Raw genomic sequence first — 19144 nt, forward strand, 5'->3', positions numbered from 1 at the left:
CTCCACGTATGTGTGCTTTTTGTTCTTTTCCGGGGGTTACTCTTAAGCTTAAAAAAGTAAACTTTTAAGAGTGCAATGATAAAAACACAAAGGCAGGGGATAACGCTTACTGCACATTAGTAAAGCTGATAAGCGAGGCGTTCTCGTTTTGCAAGGTTTTCAGACATGCGCAACAAATTGAAAGCCGCTCATACATGGCCTGGAGAGGCCTTTTCTTGCTCTTTCTTTGAAAAAAAGAACGAGGTCAATGGTTAGTCTTTTTAGCACATGAAAAAATAATTGCAGAACTGAAGAAATAAAAAAAAAGATATTGCGGCAGATTACTATCACTCATTGAGCCAGAGAGAACAATTGTTTTAATAAATGAAGGCTGTATACGACATGGGGTATGTGTTTTTTTATAGTGCCAATACGCAGTCGCTTTAGATTCTGCATTGCCCGTTCGCCGTGTCTGGTACACCTTGCATAGCTTTTCTTCTGACGAATAATAAATCATAGAGCTCAGCGAAAAAAATGCATTGATTTTGGATTAGAGGCTAATAAAAGAAAGCATTAATTATTTTTGTTTGGGGAATACTTTCCTGAAACCTGCACGAAATTAGCAGCATTCCGCCGGTTAGAACGCGTTCTAAGGACAGCATGTATCTTCTACGAACAGCAACACTCGGAAAGATTTTCGGCTGGTTATTTTTCTTTCAATATATGTGTATTCTGATTATAATCGGTGAAGATGTACATTTCGCACTGCATCAGAACCTTATATTCCTTCTTACCTCTCTTGTGACGTCTCTTCGCCCTCCAAGCAGCTGTACATTTCGGACGACGTTTCAACCTGAGGAGGTACTTATAGGCCTGGTCGGGCTTGCTTTATAGTGAGAAACTCGTCGTGTTTCTTGAACTACCACATGAAAATTAGCAGTCGTCACTTCTGTGAGGCTTCATATTTTTTTTCTTTATTTTTTTATGGGTATGCTTTACAAATGCAAAAATACTAGCCCCGCCATCACTGTTTAAAAAAGCGCACCGCTGGCTTCGGGAGACAGAGAGATAGAAAGAAAGGAAGGAAAGGCAGAGAAGTCTAGTAGCCACGCTTTTGGTTTGCTACCCTACACAGGGGAAGGGGATGTTAAGGAATAAAAAGAGGAAAAGGAAGGAAAGTGAACACGGTGGGTGTCGCTTCTTCCGTAGGTCCACATTGACATCAATGTTTTTTGCTGAGGTCTGTATAGGTCGGTATCTGAGGTAGAGGTATTGGTTCTTCGTATGGCTGGGTTAGTACTGGCGAAAATTCAGTGACTATAGAAGCTTATGATTTGCTATCTCACTGCCATATTCAGTAAGTCCGACTACGTGCTGGGGAACAAGAGCTATGAGGTGAAGCGCACCTGCCTTTGTAACGCAAAATTTTTTTCTCAATAAATTGGGAATTTATTATCAGTGCGCCCAGTTGAGAGAGATAGAGAAAGAGACAAAGTGGGAAAGAGAGAAAGAGAGAGGAATATAGGAAGGCCGGGATGTTAACCAGTCAAGAGTAGGGAGGGAGGCAGGGAGGGAGGGAGGCTAGCAAGGTAGGGATGTTAGCCAATGACGTGCCCGGTTGACCACCCTACACTTTGGGAGGGGGACAAGGTGAGCACAGAAGAGAGAAGAAAAATAATAGTTAAAAATAATAAAAATAATAGTAATAATAGTCGCAAAGGAATCTCCATGATCAAAAGCTTTCATACAATCCAGTGTCTTTCAAGAAGCACCGAAGGGCTTTTGTGGCCTTTTCCATGCAATAATGCATAGGCCATGGCGCAAGGAGAAATTCCTATTTTTTCTTACGGCAAAAAGCCACCAGTGACGAAAATTATTCCCGCGCCCCACGAAACCCACTGTCAATTTACTGGACATTACACCCCACAATGTAACTTAATTTCGTTTCTTACGTTATTTTTCTTGACATGATTGTTACCGTGCAGTTTTAAGCATCGCTTGCCTTTGAGCAAATCTCGCTTACATGCTGATATAGAAAGAAGCAAGGCAGTGATCCAAATCATAGGAGGAACATACAAAAGTATGACACCGCTCTCCCTAATTTCTTCTTTGCATATCAGCAGCAGATTAAAATTTCTCAGTGCAGCTAGAAGAAAATTTGCTCATAAGAACGTTAGACGTTTTCCATTCTCAGTGATAAAGTGGAAGGTTTTTTCTCTACTTTGAGAACTTCATGTTAGTACTATTCGTTGGCAAGTCCGACGATAACAGAAAAGAAAACGCGAAAGAAACGAGAAAAAAAAAGAATGAACGTATATAATTCGTTGGTGAAATTGGAGAGCAAGGTGCTCTAACCATTATTCACTTGATGGGACATGTGGAGAAAGCGCTTTTTCATACTATTATTATCTAAAAAGATAACCAGAGCGAGAAATTGACCGTTACTGGCTGCAGAAAAAAACGTTCAAGAACAAGCAAAACTCGAAATAAAGCTAGCTACTCTGATGGAGGAAGGATGAACAATAATACATAAATGATTTTGAACTTCGAAATTCGCCGCTTGCAGCTGGCACTGGCAAATGACTTCGCAGCTTGACGCGTTCGCAGACTTTGCAAGCTCGCATGTGATGTTTTCAACTCGACTGCTCAATCGTGGTGTCCCCTTTCGCTGACATTCCTACTCTCTGGGTCTTGAATTTTGCCATTTTTTCATTTGCACGTCAGCTGCCAAGAATGCCAAATTTTCTTGACTCGAGCCTTTGTTGACTCTATAAAGTTACAATTGGCAGCCTTTTTCTCTTTATGTTGCAGGAGTCATGTGGTGATGCACAGCGTTGTTCTTGCAAGGGTTTGCATTTTATGGTGTTATATTTCGAATTCCTATATGCTAGCGTTGTGCCTTGTCCCTGAGGTCCCGTAGTGCAACACACGTGTTCTACGTATTATACTATGACTGTATACGTGTCACAGTGTGGCAGATACATGTAAATTGCTTCTACAGATTTTATCGCAGTCCATGTTACATTTAGTGCCGTTTGAAATAAAATCACCCAGACTGGCATGACTATCCTATGGTTTCAGGCTACAGGGACATTACCTTTCAATTTGGAAATGTTCACCTATTTGCCGGCTACCGTGTTAAATATGTATGGGTATGTCCTTTAGGTATTCAGATATAGCAGACACTAATTGATTACCGCGGAATACTTCCCATTAATGCATATAAAATTACAATGAGCTCATGTATTTGTCATTTGTTGCGAATTTCGCGCGAATTTTAGAGATTGTGATAGCTCTGAAATGTGAGTAGCAGCATTGGTCGACTTCTTTTATCTAAGCAATCCTCGACTTAGTCAGTATGTAGTTTGTTGCTGTCCTTCTTTATGGAGATATGGCTGAACAATACTATAAACGGATTTGGAAGTGCACTTGCGTCTACATTTCTAATGGTTCCAACGGGTATTCTCAATAGGCAAGAAAAAATTTTTTTGCTAGCGCAATCACGTTGCACCTAAGACTGTGCCGCGCCGACACCTGCAAAAAAAAAAAAAAGAAGTTACGGACGTTTTATTACGTCCTTCTACGAAGGTAATACGGAATGACGTGCAATAAGTATATAACTGATGTTGCACTACAAGTACAAGTACTACAAACCACGCTCGCTCAAATACAATGATATTTGAACCGACGATTAGACAGGTTTCCGAATGAAAACTTCTTCAGGAAGAGACAGAGAGAAGGAGAGAGAAAAGAAGGCAGGGATGTTAACCAGTCAACATTCTAGTGGCTACCCTACGCCTAGGGAAAGGAGAATAGAAAGAAGGGAGAGAGACATTTTTTAAAACCAGTGATGAGTCTGCTTTGACGCCGGCATAATTACAACGCATGTTCTTGTTGAGAAGAGTTAGCTATCTGTTTCATGCACCAATCACACCAGCGCAGGGGCTACAACGTTGCGCTGCTTAGCTACAGGTCGCGGGTTCGATCCCAGAAGATGGGGGCGGATAGCAACAACACTCTTGTATTCAGATTTAGGGGCAGGTCAAAACACCTCAGGTGGTCAAAATTCACCCGGAGTCCCCCAAAACTACATGCCTCATCATCGGGTAGTGCTTTTGGCGCGTGAAATTCCAGAAATAAATTTCTTTTAATTATTGATTTGGCGTTGTGTTCCACGCCTTCTCGCTTGTATCATGTGTATTTCATCTATGTACTTGTATGAGATCACAAGTCACAATTAATTATTGCGTAATAAATTTAGCTTCTTTTCTGTCCACACTGGGTATTAATGCGAAATCATTATATGTCCCATTACGCGAAAATACGGCGTCGTCATCAGCGGCCTGACAACGATAGTACCAAAAGTGGCCGACCGTGCAAAGAGTAAAAACCCGTAAAAATGCTCGGATAGAGTTCAGAGTTCTCAGGCAGGTTCCTGTAAACGAAGTAAATCAATGCTATGGGAAACAAAATTTGCTACATTTTGGTCTGGGTGGGAATAGAATCCGGGTCTCCGGGATGCGAGACGAATATAATAGATGCCCCTAATCCATGCAGTATTATGTTGGTTTAACGGTAGTGGCGAGCATGTTTCCCCGACGCCGCGGGGACTCCACGGTTTTGGCTGACGAAAGGCGTGTCCTAGTGCGTGCGTCATCGGGTACGTGACGGCTCAGCCAATGGGGAGGAGGTGGCGCCACGCCATGAGCGTATAAAATGAGCGCGCTGCGTCCCGCGCGTCACTTGCTCTTCGGATTTCATCGAGGTTGTCTCTACTGTGTTGGACTCTCAAACGTCTGCCTCAGCGGCAGCTGTGACACGTCGTCGCTCACGGAAGTATGCCTCAGAAGAAGCAAGGGAACACAAAAATGACGCACGACGAATACGCAGCCAAACGCACCGAATCAACATTAATAACTTGAATGGATGTCGAAAATATTTGCCGAAGACATTTCACCAAATTGACTATACTGCTTTCGCATTCCCACACGTAAGCAGTCTTAAGTGTTTCTGCCGAATTTTTTATTGTCACATTTTCAGACACTGCTTCTTCTTTCGTGTGGCATTAAAGTATTTCCCTGCGTCACAGTTTTCATCACATAATATTTTTAAATGGTTGAGAGCGAATTAATTAAAATTGTATTTACTACCACCTGCACCAGTTTAAGGGCTGAAGGATATAATGCTACGGCATCAAAACCCAGCAAGCACACCCGTCTATAATAGATGCCCCTAATCCATGCAGTATTATGTTGGTTTAACGCTAGTGTAGAGGTTACGAGACTTAAAACTTAATGAGGCCCTAAAAAACCGAGGAAAGCCTGGGAGTGATTAATAAGAGAAGCTTTAAGTCGGCGCCGTCCGCCAGACATTCGTGGGAATTCGCCCGAGTTCATTTGCCTAATGCGCCTGATAGAGGAGCGCTCTCGTCTCACGAATCCTTCCACGACGAGACGTGTATTATAAGGCACAAGAACAATAATAACATGTTTGGCACCGAGGTAAGCGCCTTCTCAAAGTTTCGCGGCTGTCGTCTTCGCGGCTTTGCGCGTCTCGGCTGTCACAAAGGACGTCTAGCTCGCGCCACGCCTTTGATGGCTTCGCTTTGACGGTGGTCGCACGCTCATTAGGCGGTTATAACATGACGCGTATATACTTACCGTGAGGTGGAATTCTCGTAATTAGATAGATGCGGGTTGATTTCCGAATCATTTGCTGTTATTCCTCATAGGGTCACGTGATAATCTTCAGAGCGGGAGCTGAACGCGCTGCTTTTGGAAACGCGCTCTACTGATACAATGAAGATGTTTATATAGAAACGGAGCGGCGTGTTCTGCTTCCTCCGATAGAAATGCGATGTGCCTATCGTGAATATTATCCGTTAGTTTCTTTGCAATCCAACTGTAACATATCTTTGTCTGTTCAGGAATATAAAAACACGGGGAATTTCATATATTAGAACTGTTTTTTTCTGGGGGGTGGGGGTGGGAGGGGGTGCGGGAAGTGAGGGTAGAGGGAGTCCTTGTCCATAGTAAACCGCATTTAGTTTTATCCTAACGGAAGTGTAAGTACGGTATGCCACCTATCAGAAGAAATTTGTTACACGTCAATGCTGGGACCGTGAAAGCAAGAAAAAGAAGGCACATAGCTGCATACCGTACGGGGAAATGCGCACACGCAGCCCTATCAACTCAGCGGTTTCAGCTCAGTAGTCAGGCTTCCCACACCCGCTCTGGCGTGCTGCGACTGCGGAAGCAGCTGCCGCGCTTTTTTTTTTTTTATCGTGTCCGAATCAGTCAACGAAATCGTAGCTATATAGAAGGCGTTGTTTACGCTGAGCGGGCAGAATATGCGAGCCACGGCCAGACGCAAACGGCTGATTTGCGCGACTGGCTAGCCAAGGCGCCCTTCACTTTCACCGGCTAGACGTATTTCTTCGGCGTGCCGCGGCCGCGAACAAACACAAGGGGTGGGTAGCACACCCCAGAAATCACGGCGCCTCCTGTGCCGGACATGACCGGACTGTACTCCTTGCTCGTCCGAAGACCCCGCACGCACATCCGGTCTTCCCGGAGTCTAGGAGCACACGCTGCGAAGGTTTCCAACGCACGCTCGTAGGAACAGACTCCGCGGCGCACTGCAGCCCGTTTCTGGTGTTACGTGCAAAATGTTGGGCTTTGTTCTCTCCGCATGCTCGCAGACTCAGGATCTCCGCGCACGCAGGACCTCGGTGGTAGTTGCCCACATCCTAATCAAATCTTTAGTGTGTAAAGGATATAGAGCGGGCAGAAAAGGAAGTGCGGGAAATAGGGAGGCGCACTTGGCAACCTTGTTGGCTCACGTTGCAGGCGTGCCGTGAGCTGCGATTGAAAGCTGAGCATATTGTTACTGCGGCTGCTAGACGCCGCATGCCAGAAATGTTCGCCGTATTGATTATTTGCGTGACATGTTCTTGTTCACCTTGACGACGGTCGTAAACTCGTTTCCGTGGCGGATTATTCCGTTTAGGAGAACAGTATTTTTTTTACTTATAGTTTGCATCTTCTTCCTGGTGATTCGGGAGAGCGGATGTTCACGATGCATGTGTCCCACAAATCACCCCAACCACCTTGCGCTTTCGCTTCTACTAACAGTAGTGTGTCGATTGTAACGCCTGCACAGTGCTAAGTCTTTCTAGAAGGAGAGGATGGCCGCGTATTTTTTTCTGCTCATCAGTTCATCAAAGCCTTGCAAATGAACTTTATATGTAAGGCCATGCATGTAGACACCTAGTAGGCCATTTGCAGCGGCAGATACACAATATTAGTGTATGCTGTGACTCATGCGCGTCAGCCTGTATCGTGAAGCCATTGACCCCGTTATGGGGTCAAATCCCGTTATGGAGACAGAAAGCAATTTGCTGATTGCACAACGCAGACACGGACACAGCGGATACAATACCATATAGGTGAGGAGATCTAACCATCTGAACCCGCCTTCTCAATCAAGTCACCTACTATCGCCCAAGCAGGCGTCATTTTACGAGCACCAGCTGGCACGAACGACGCTGAAAGCATTTATCACAGAGCCCATATTTGTGTCCTTTAGATTATGGTGCACATGTGGTGTGTCATGCACAACGCCGCTCGATAAGACTTTACTAGTCTTTTCGAGTGGCTTTAGCTACGGCATGCTACAAACAACAGAGGCAGTTTTCGCTATATTACTCGTGTATTTGCATGCGACAATGTTCTGTCACGAGTGTAGAATACAGAGCATGAAGCGTTGCGATGTCACCACATCCGATATAGACTGTGACAAGCGACTTCTGTTCTCCCCGACGTTGCTAAGCTTACTTTACGTGTTGGCGGTCCGTGCCGATGGGCTATCTGGTGGTTTAGTGCGCTGGCTAAATCGTTGGTGATGTCCTCGCTTCTGTCTGCTGTAGCCGTACATGGGTTGAGATATTCTGATCGTGGTACCTCTCGTCGACTTGGTCAGATATAATGGGAGATAATGCTAAATTGTCGCGGTTGGTATGCAGCGTTTGTACACGCCACGGAAGTTCAGTTATAAAAGGACGGAATAATAGCGAGGAGTTTCCTTTAATCTAACGTTAATGCAAGAATAGTGTGGCGCCTCGCCTGCGATAGCGAACAACCTTCTTACCTACTTACTGTCTTATGCGCTATGAGAAGCAGTACGCTGTGGTGTAATGCCAGAAAAAAAAGGTATGAGGTCTCGTACAAAAGTGCGAGCCTTCATAACTCCGCTCCGGCATAAAGGGGTCGCAAACACCTCATTTCGCAGTCGTGCACTCGGTCGCCAGTATCAGCGCTGATGGCGCTTTGCAGAGAATCCGCGTTATGTGATCAACGTGGGTCGTAGGGTTTAGGCAGCAGGAACCGACACTCCCTTGGGCCCTCGTGGTTTGTAGGTCGGCTGATCTTAAGCTTCTCGGATGGCATGCGAAAGTGTGATGAGGCGATTTGCGCGACTGTGTATGTTGCGGAGTCATATACTGGGCGCAAGGAATGGGAACCACTAATGATATTTTCTGCCGTGCTTTGGCGAACGGCCTTCCCCGCAGGGGCGTCTGCGTCCGCACGCGTTTGATGTGTTGCAACACGACGTACCCGAACACACGAAGGTTGGACCCTCCCTCCTGTCGCCGTGCACGGCTTAGCCGTGTCTGGGGAAGGGGGATCATGGGGGTTGAGCCGATGCTGGGTGTTTGGACCACAGCCTGGCCTTGTAGGCTGCAGCTGCCATGCAATTTGTTTTCACAGCACGTGCCTCTGACTCCTTGACCTCAAGGAACCTCTTGAGGCACTGGTGCTATGTTATAGGTTTTGTTATATCATGTCTTCCTAAAGGAACTTTTATGCTCATAGCACATATCATTAGCCATTGTCATGATTTTAATACTGATATATTTTACGCAATTTATGACGGATTGTTTGAGGCTGTGCTATGTGCTCTCTCTCTCTCTCTCTCTAACCGGTTGAGCTAAACTGGTTAACCTCCCTGCCATTCCTTCTCCGCTTTTTCCTTGCTTCCTTCCACTTGTCGCTCAATTCATTTCCTACAAAATAGAAAATTCGTTACCATATGTCATGGCGTTTTTTGGTCTGGCCCTTGCGCCATTAAACACCACACATCATCATCATCGGCGAATGGCCTTGCATGACCGTGTGTCGCACGAAAAATGATGAGAATACAACTGTGGAAGCTTCTGAAAGTTTGGAGTGACGGAACAGAAGGAAATGCTACAGCATTTATAGACCTCAAGATAAGTGGTTCTAATCGGTTCTAATAGTCTCACTGTAGTCCGCTGTATGCAGCAGGCACGGTTGGAAGCATAGCAAAAATCTATATTTCCTTCTTAAGTGGCCTCATATTTGCGTCGTTTTTTCATTGCGAAAGAAATGGCTGAGTTACCTACCAAAAATTTTCTTTGCTGGCCCCTATGGAAGGAGCATTCACTACACATTAAAAGGTGTGTAGATTTCTTGGTCTAAACTTTATAATTGAATTGAGTAATGAAACTGGAAAACTACTGGACAATGTCATTCAACAAATCAATGCACTAGCGCATGTGCTTGCTGAAAATTTCCTTTTTGTTCACCCAGTTCGAACATTTGCGTTTACGAATCCAAGCTTTTCTGAGGACTGTATATTTTGTACAAAAGGACGTCTGCCTGGCTATGCGTCATAAGGAAAAAACGCTTCCAGCCTCCATTGTCTTTGTTCTTTTTGGTTGTTTTTCTGTTTTGTTTTTGCTTTTTCTTGGGCTCTCTTACCAGAAATCGCTGATGGCTGACATTCATAGCGCACATAATATCTCATTGACATACGTAAGAAAACGATAGAACGCAGGACACTAACCGATGCCCCCCCCCCCGCACACGAATACATGCGACCACATCCTGATTCTTCTTTTTTTCTTGCATAGACACAACATCACTGCTCTCGCAGCCAGATAGTCTAAACAACGGCTTTATAGCCAGAGCCGGCGCCCACAGTCGACGCGCCGAGAGGCGTCTACAATCTCCGCACCAGTGTAAGAGGAAGTGGTTGTGTGGAGGAGGCGTTGGACGGGTATTGACAACGCCGTCTAGCATTTTAAATCGAACGCTTTAGCGAAATCTTGTTGATGGCCGTGAACAATTTCTTGGCAAAAGCGAGATAGAAAGGGGGTACGCAGTGCCCTTTTGCCGACTGCACATGGCTCTGTAGAGGCTGAACGCCAGAAATAAATTATCCTGCCGTATAGCTCAAGGAAAATGTAGCTTCAGAAAGTCGCACATAAGAAAGACTATGGGACGTAGAACAGTAGCCAACGTCCTGTCATATGTTATGTGTCTTTTGCAGCACATTCTTTTTCTAACTGGAAACCGACTGATGAAGGGTCCTGAAGAAATGCGAAAGTGAAGCTAACAGACTGAAGGATAGAGAATGTCACCAACCTGCGTAATCCTATATCGATCCTAGAAGTTGTATGCCTGCCATTGTATTTTTGTGTTGCTATATTATATTACACTCGTTGTTACGGCGCAGCTGCATTTCCTGCTCCGCTATTGAAATGCAAACTCCTTTAAGTTTCCAATCTGTTTTCTAAGTCACAAATTTCTTATTTGTTTAGAACCAACGTACTCCAAACGCAGATAGGAGTTCGAATCAAGGACTAACTGACTTTGAGCAACCCTCTCGATGTATTAGTTAGCGTCTGCTGTCACAAAAGTTTTTATCGTATTAATAAAATATCTTCAGTACTCGAAGAACAAGATAGTTAATGGTAGTCTCATGCCTCATTCTTCGACATGATAGTGTCGAAGTCGCCCGCGCTCGTTTTGAAGCCAGGTGGAAACCTGATTGCTTTTGCTCACTTCTTCTGCTCCTACAAAATGGTGGGATAGCCATCGATAGCCAGTGTAAGTTTGATTGCCATGGACAGTCAGTATGCAAAGGTTTAGCCAAAACTAGGGTAAACACCGAATGTGCGTTTGAAAGGGTTGTATATCGTTCCCTGTGCTATAGAATGTCTTGTAACGCGTAAGGAAAATCGATTTTTACGCACAATTATGCTTTATAATGATATTAAGCACACGCTATGTTTGTTTAACGGTGCCCCATGTAAGCCAATAAACCTCCTTGAGTGGCCTAGAGTGCGAAAAATCTGGTTCCCCCTGCTCTGGAAGAGTAAGCGAGCGGGTTAGGTAAGCGAGAACTCTCTGCGGTGACAAAGTCCACTATACTGAAAGCTGTGATCGTTTGTCGCAAATAATCAAGAATCGATTGACCTCCGTGTTCTGGAAAAACAAAACACCCTTATTCTTCCAGTCGCAAGTGGAGGTCAGGTCTTTCAGTCTCCTCTGGACTATAGATTTATGAGTGCAGTTTTACCGTGACACTTCCTTGGTTCCTTAGTGCTCTTCCGTGTCGTCATGGATTTCCGGTAGTGTGTTGTATTTTCTATAGTTTCGAAGCTTACGGTCATTCTTTGTGCGAGTGCTGAAAAGCTAGCGCGTTTCAACTAACACTTTTCGTACTGACGCCAGCGTGCGACGCATTACCCAGCCCCGGGGGAGACGGGCGAGACGATTTATTGATGCCTCGCCTTAAGCGGATCGCGCCGGTTTCGCGAGAATGCCTGTCTCTGAGAAAAGTTCGCGTTTCCTCTGTTTGGCAGGCTTATCGGCCCAGTGTGCTCTCCTATGCCGTTTCCCAGTGTACTGCAATTTTTTTTTCTGGAAAGATTTTGTCAGTCGTTTGAGAGCTTGAGTCTCAGCAGTCAAGATGGACGAGCAGCTGTGGACCTCGACTAAAGGGATTGTGGGCTTCGTGTCAGGGGTGTCCCTAGGTTCCCGTATTTCTTTAGTTTGGGCAATTGGCTGCGCCCTTTCATTTTGTGTCTTTATGTGAGCGCATCGAGCTTCCAAGACTGAAATGACCCACTTAAAAAAGGAATATAATATCTTCTAGGAATTTATTTTCTATGGATTTCATACCCTATAAAAAGCTTATCGCAAATTTGCCCACACTTTTTATTACTTCTACTATTGTGTTAAAGAAAAGTTATGTTCCCGTACTCGTTACTGGGATTCATTGGGGCGTGGCTTCCGATGGTATAAGTGAGAGAAAGAGGAAGAAACATTTACTTCGATATTAAAAAAATGAAATAAACAAACACTTGTGAGACCGACCGCCAAAGGCTACAGAGGTTACAATGCAAGTGAAGATTGATGTCTTAAATATGCTTGATAATCTTTTTCATGTTTAGGAGAGCATAGATTAGATTTAACATTGTTTGTAATATGTATTTCGCGAACGTCAGATGATTTATTTTTATTTGTAGTTACAACGAAAGCACGCAAGCATAAGAGAGTGTTCAGGTTGACGACGTGAAAACAGCAGAAATATTACAGTGCAGCTGTTAATGGCTAGAATTCTGTGTATTTTCTTCTCCGTGTGCAAAACTCGTGGGCCGATGCCGAAGATAGCGAAATACCGGACCCACCCGCGGCGGAGGGGAAGCATTCTTCAAGCATTCCGCCAACTTGCAAAAATAAGTTTAATATCTTGAGTCCAAATAGAACCCATATCAGTTATTAGGCTGACAAGGTCAGATACTACACTTTGACCGGCATCGGCCATGTCTTCGCTCGCACCACCTTCTCTTAGTCAGTGTTCCAAGTGCTTGCGTATCTCTAGTTTCGTTTCCTTCCGCTATGCCGTAGTGGTGGTCTCGCCGAGACGTCAGGCGTGTCCACTTACCTCCGGCTCCTCGGGGCGGTGATCACGTCGTCCACGCCAATGTTTATAAAAAAATAAAAAACCTCGGCGTTGTGTGCTACACGGCTTCGCTGGTCATCCACCTTCACGGAGCGGAATGGCTCATGATTTCGCTTGAAAAACTAACCGTATGAGATTTACTTGGAAGCCCACTCACGATCTCTATTCCGAATGGCATGACACGTAACGAATGTCATTGACATGCCGCAGCAGCACGTCTCGGTTACCTTCGGAGCGGAAAATCTCTTCGATGTGGCCGCGCGTGATAAGCCCAGTTTCTCTTAGGTTCGTCGTCCTTTGAGATGAGCCACTGACTTACGCAAAGCATCATCTTTTCTACGCGGTAACGATATGAGGGCCAAATAATAATAATAATAATAATAATAATAATAATAATAATAATAATAACGAAGCGAAACTGCGCGCAGCCAACTTAACCCTCTACATGCGCGAGTGAATCATGGGACGCAAATCACTCCAGCCCTGCGCTTACGGTGCGCGCTTACGCAAGTCGTGTGCCTATATAGTCTGTCGGTCACAAGAGCCGTGGCCGCGTTGAGGCGAAATGAGCGCTGATGCGAGGGTTCTTGGGATTCCCAGACATGGGGACGTGCGAGGCTTCCGGAGGAGAATGTAGGGAAGTGTCTTACATCGACCTGTTCCTTCCCGTGGGTCGCCTTCATAATTAAACGTGGATGGAACGGGGTAGTGGAAGTAGAACTATCCGTGTTTTCATCGGTTCAGTTTAGTTTCCAACTTTGCTGTTGGTAAATTAATTAATTGCATGCAGACAGGTATTGCTACACCTTTACCTCATTTAGGACAGTTTGTCATTTGTGGACGATTGACCGTTAGCAGTAGTGGTGTGTTTTCTCATTGCAAAACAATCGGACATCTTTATTTCAAAATTCCAGGACTCCTAAGCACTTCTTATGAGTTGTGAATGCAAAAGCACTAGTGTCCGATTGAACGCCGCTGAGCGGTTCTTCGAGTTACGAACTCCTCGCGGTGAAGCAAGCGCATCGAGACGCTTGGCCCGTTTTGATTTGACAATTAGAATGCAGGCGAGAACTTGCGCGGATAAGAAACGCGCAGATAAAACAGGCTTCCGAGAGCGAGGGTATTCGCTGTCGCGGCGGTGCCGTCTCCCTTCACGCAAAACCTGGCGCGCTATCGCTGCAACATGTTTTCCCTCTCACCGACTCGCGTCCGTCGAGGCGCGCTCGCGCCATGACGTCGAAGCCAATGGCAATGGGAGCTTAGGTGCTGTTTCGCTTCTGCAGGCGACAGACGCGAGGCTTTTACGCGCAATCGACTATTGGAGGCTTTAGCATCTATAATATTTTGCCCTTAGCGTCTCTTTCGCTGATGTGCGCATGGTAAAAATATCCATACTTGCTCGGGGGCTCTTAGCCCTAGCCACGTGCCTCTGTGCAGTTCCCTTCTCTCCGCTGTCTTGCACAACGCACATACCACATGGTTCGCGCATGATACAAGCCGACAGCCGTATACTTATTCTTGTGAGGAGATGCCTTGGAGACGGCTAATTGAAAACGCTCGTCCTGTCTGCCATCCTCGTGTCGCCTCGCTTTCTCGCTAAACAGGCGCAGCGAATGAAAAGAAGAAAACGAAGAGGAGCGCCAACGAATGAATTTACAACTGCACAGAACGAGAAAGCAGGATGATGTCGCGGCGATGAAGCGCTCGCGCCACAATGTCCTTTCCTTGTGGTTGCCTTGCCACACTGCAGCGCAACGCAACCAGGCAAAGTGTGTCTGTTTCCTTTGCCCAACTTCAACCCCGTGTCAGACTTCTTTTATTTTCTTCAATTTCGCGATGTTGTTGTGGCTGTCCATGGAGAGTCCCAGCGTTGCTCTGTTCTTTACCTCACTTTTGCTGTTCTTTCTTTTTTCATTTCGGTGCACGGAGCGACGACTAATCACCGGCGCCCGGTCGGCGGGAGCCTGTCGCTCGCTTTACTTCATCGTCGCGCCGCGCGCTCGCCGAAAGTGCGTGCGGGATTGAAACAGGGTTAATGAAAGCAATTAGTGGAAACGCCGTCCTCGTCCATTTGGCCGCAGCCGCTCTCTGTGAGCGCCGCATGCCTCCCAGTGTGGTGGCGTCTCGATGTTTGTTTATTCTCGTGTGCGTCGCGATGGGCTGCGTACAAGCGGGACGCATTAGCGAGCGAACCCCCGTCGGCCGTTCTCCAACGTCGACCGTCGCACACCTTTCATGTCTGTTTTGTTTGTTGCGTTCGTGTCCGTGGGTGGCCGCTCCTGAGCAAAGCAATATATAGTTGCTCAGGCTAGAAATGAGGTAGGTCGACAGCGACGATTGAGAACGTGAATGGGTGACCCTGTCGGCGGTGGTTTGGTTTTTTGCGTGGTGGGTACGAACTTTGCCTAAGCTAAACTACCTTCAAATAGCTGTGTACTGGTAAAACAGCAAAAAACAGTTAAAATGGGAACGATAACGGCCTTTGAACGAGAAGGGTCTTGCGCACGAGAAGTCAAATGTCCTGCCTCGTTTACCAAACTCGTCCACTGTTTTCCACGTTTCTTTCGTTTTAAAGCGTTTTCAGCTCAGAATTCGACATGTGACGTCCTTGAACATTATGCGTCCGCAATTCATAACTAAATCGGTTTCTGTTGTTTGTGTGTTGTCCAACTGTTTACTGGCACGAATAATAGGCCAGGTCGGATGGTCATCACAGCACTATTACAGCGAAGCTGTATACCTCTGCTATCCAAGGAAATTTTCGTGTCGTTGTTGGAAGCAAAAAATTCCCCATACGTGGACCGATCCCGAAGATAGTGAAATGCCGGGCCGACCCGCGGTGGAGGTGCGGTTCGCCATTAAAGGGCCCACATACATAGCTTTGCTGGTCATCCTTGTTCATAGAGTGGAAGGCCACTGAGTTTTTTTAGAAAGCCATGGCGCAAATCAGTTTATTTTCTTCTTTATTTTTCTGTCATACCCCTGTAAGTCAAATTTGATTTATTCAGGAACTAGGACGCAATGTACCTTGCTTCGCCAAACTACCTTGTTGTCTGTATAATACTGGTGGCACATGTGAAAATTTTCGCGCAACTGTCCGCGAAGTGATATTCACGTACGGTCGGCAAGGACCGACAGAAGGCTGCACTCATGCATCTATACACGTGTATCTTGGCACACACGGCTGGTCAACATAACGTAGCGAATAGGGGATTCATATTCGCGGTATCTCGCGAAAACATCATGACATTCAGCTCCTTGTAACGGCGGTACATAGGTACAGATGCTCTATCGAGTGTGCGAACAAATTTCAGCCGCGGAACATCAGAATTCTGCTGAATATAGGCAATTGATATCTTATCCTTTCCGGCCTGTATCACTTGTAGCTGTATATCTCACAGATCGGAGTTGCACAGCATAGCGGAGAACAATTAACTTGTGAGATACGAAACGTTTTTTAAAGAAACCCTACAAAGAAAGACAAATACAAACCCTATATGGTTACGGCTAGGGTGTCCCTGCAGAAGTGCACGCTAAACGTAGTGATAGAATCCATCGTTACGCGCACACGTTCACAAGCGCAAAACAGATATATCGAAAGAGCAAAAGCAAAATAACGGTTTCAATGAAAGCTAAAGAAATCAGCCCGACTACATCCGAGACTTGCTATTATTGGTGGAGATGATCGAGTTGACCGCTTCCTGTTCTGCGGGGCTTAAGCTTTCACTTGGGTTGGGTTAGTACCGTGCTGTTTGCTTTGTAGTATTAGCCGGAAACCGATTGTTCAGGCATTTGCTAACCATTCGTCATGGCTTAGGAAAAGGCTTTATGACGGCACGAGTCAACTTTGCTCGCAGTCTTATGAGTATTTCATAGAATACGTGGGCGAAAAGTGTTAACTGATCAACGAATTCCGTGGTATCAGTGCTTGAAGGTTGTCTTCGGATGTGCAGTTCTTGAAAATCATCTTCCCATGTGAACTCAAGTTAATAAAGCTGCATTTCCGTGCCTGCATCAGACATTATTTGAGCTATGCGCGCTCCTATTTCGGAACAAACAAATACCGTCCGGATTACTAAGTCTCCACTTCCTAATAGAAGAAAGGCTAATCGGCGTATCGAGTACGAGGCATAGAGCTCTTACTTCAAGCAGCGGGCTACGATCTTTTAAAAACAAGATGGCGCCTGAAATCAGCGGGAGCTTCACCAAAAGGTTCCCCTCGAACGGAGCCTTTCTGAAACGTCAGTGCTATGTGCGCATTGCTATGCTTGAAACATCCCGCATTACCATATAGAGAGGCCCTACTGTTCACTCGGAACTCCGAAAAACTACCCGTGCGCGCAGAATAAAAAGGACCACTTCCTTCTGTTTTCATCCAACCCGCGCAGAGTGTTTCGGCACGCGTGAGTTCTAGTGGTTGAGCTATTCGCTAAGAACGGGTGCTGCATTCTATTTCTTTGACTTCAAGCGTTATCGAACACGTTGAGATGGTCCTCGCGCATTTTGTGTTTCTGCGATATCGCCTGCGTACATCTGCGAGGTACGATGCCCATGCTAGCGCTTTTAATATTTTGTTTTACTGTTCCCGTTTGATTTCTACAGCGATATTTAGTTGTAAGCAACTAAAAAGGATTCTCTCGAGTCCCAGGCATTGTCCTCGAGAGACTAGTAACGGGCGCTATAGCGCCAAAAGCCGAGAAATAATTCAACAGTCTTTCGTATTCAGTGAACAGGCAGGATATCTTCTTGTTGTCGGCACCACATGCCATGAAGGTTTGGGAATTTATGTTGTTTAGAATAGAATGCATAAACAATGTGAGAAACGTAGTTCTTTTCCCACGTTTCTGACTGTGATAAACTTCCTGACTCGTATTTGATTACCTCCGTGGAATAGTGTGACAGTTAACGTATGCCCAATTTTTTATTATTACGTGGTAGCTGTAGCGCACCTCAAAGAAAAAATAAAAGCAATGTCGGGATTTGTGCTACTCATACGTGCTAGTCATATGTTTTTGGGAATCGACAGCAACGGTAGGCGGTATTGGCGCTCAACTTACCGTTTGCATCCATGGTATGGATTTTATTTAAAAGTAATGTGCGCAGTGATCTGTATAATATTAAGAATCCAAATGGGATAAAGGAGAAATGTGATGGCAATCCTCTTGCTTCTGCACTGTTGTAATACTTGGATCATTTGTAATATTTGTAGCTACTGTCCCCAAAACATTGAGGATAAAAATCCTCTAGAAAGGAAACATTCACGGGATTTTGATTTACCAGGCTAAAGGGCTCACAGGAGCGTTACGCTCGATTTTAATTATTTTCGCTTAATTGCAGTTTCTCATTATTGCGCCGTCTAGTCGACATCGCATTTGTTATTGCTTGTGAGAAAGCAACAAAAAAGTAATAAAAGTAACAACTGGACACTTCGCTTCATACGAAGCACTGTTCTGGTTGTGGCCATCTTCACCTCAACCGAAATTTTCCCTGTTATGTATTTATAAACTGTTAGCGCATATAACTTTAGGAAACTGCGCTGTTGCTCCTCGTTTTCTCTGAATGCCTAAATACTTCATGTTATTGGCGTCCTTGCCACGCTTCGAAGTTTTTCTATTTTCCTTTGTCCACATACCGCTCGCCGTACTACAGCTATTGTACGTACACGTGTACCTGCATTTAGCTACGCATCAAAAATTTATTGGTCGACGAGGCCGCTTGCCACCTTCTTAGCACCTAATCACCCGACTTGCTAACCTAACTTGCTAAAAGCGTAACTTCTGGCTTTGGGCAGAGTTTCCGCAAGACGCTCGTTGTATCAAGATTGTTGTACTTGTAACAGTATGAAGTTGGAAAAGAAAACAAGGTGCGTTTTCCGCTGACAGTCTTTATTTTTTTTTTTGTCGTAGCTAGAGTGCTTAGAGTGTCTGGCATTTGGACTAGGTAAGAATGTATATACTCAACAAAGAGCAATTATAACTGTACTGTTTGTTGCATTCAAATTAAACGCTCAAGCCCTTCACGATGACAAGTAAGGGGGAGCAAGAGGCACGAAATGCATAAACTACGAAATAAATAGCCTACAGAGCAGAGGAAATGGAACGCGCTGACGTAAAAAGGCTTGTCCTGCTCCGTTCGCAGTTTGCTTTATGTCATGCCTTGCCTGCGTTTTGTTACACCGCGAGAAAATTCTGTTTTGAATGTTGCATTCCGAATGTGACCGACGGTGGACGTGACACAGACATACGTGACACGGACACGTATGAAGCATTGTTCGACGGCGCTAGCTGCATCCGGGACTTCAAGCAAGACTTACTGCGAGTCTCCGAGGGGAAGCGACGAAGTAGAAGCAAGTCTTTTGTCTACTGTGTGTTTCCGATGTGTAAAAACAACA

General features: G+C 45.4%; 1 protein-coding gene and 1 pseudogene across 3 annotated transcripts in view; one reads left to right on the forward strand and one right to left on the reverse strand.

Annotated features, from left to right (window-relative positions):
• The window catches only part of LOC126531628 (kin of IRRE-like protein 2), a 378799-nt gene that overhangs the window by 273757 nt on the left and 85898 nt on the right, over positions 1 to 19144 (forward strand). The gene's annotated exons all lie outside the window — the stretch shown is intronic.
• LOC126532577 (U2 spliceosomal RNA) lies at positions 12436 to 12617 on the reverse strand (annotated as a pseudogene).

This window comes from Dermacentor andersoni, chromosome 5, assembly GCF_023375885.2.
Source record: "Dermacentor andersoni chromosome 5, qqDerAnde1_hic_scaffold, whole genome shotgun sequence".
Lineage (NCBI taxonomy): Eukaryota > Metazoa > Arthropoda > Arachnida > Ixodida > Ixodidae > Dermacentor > Dermacentor andersoni.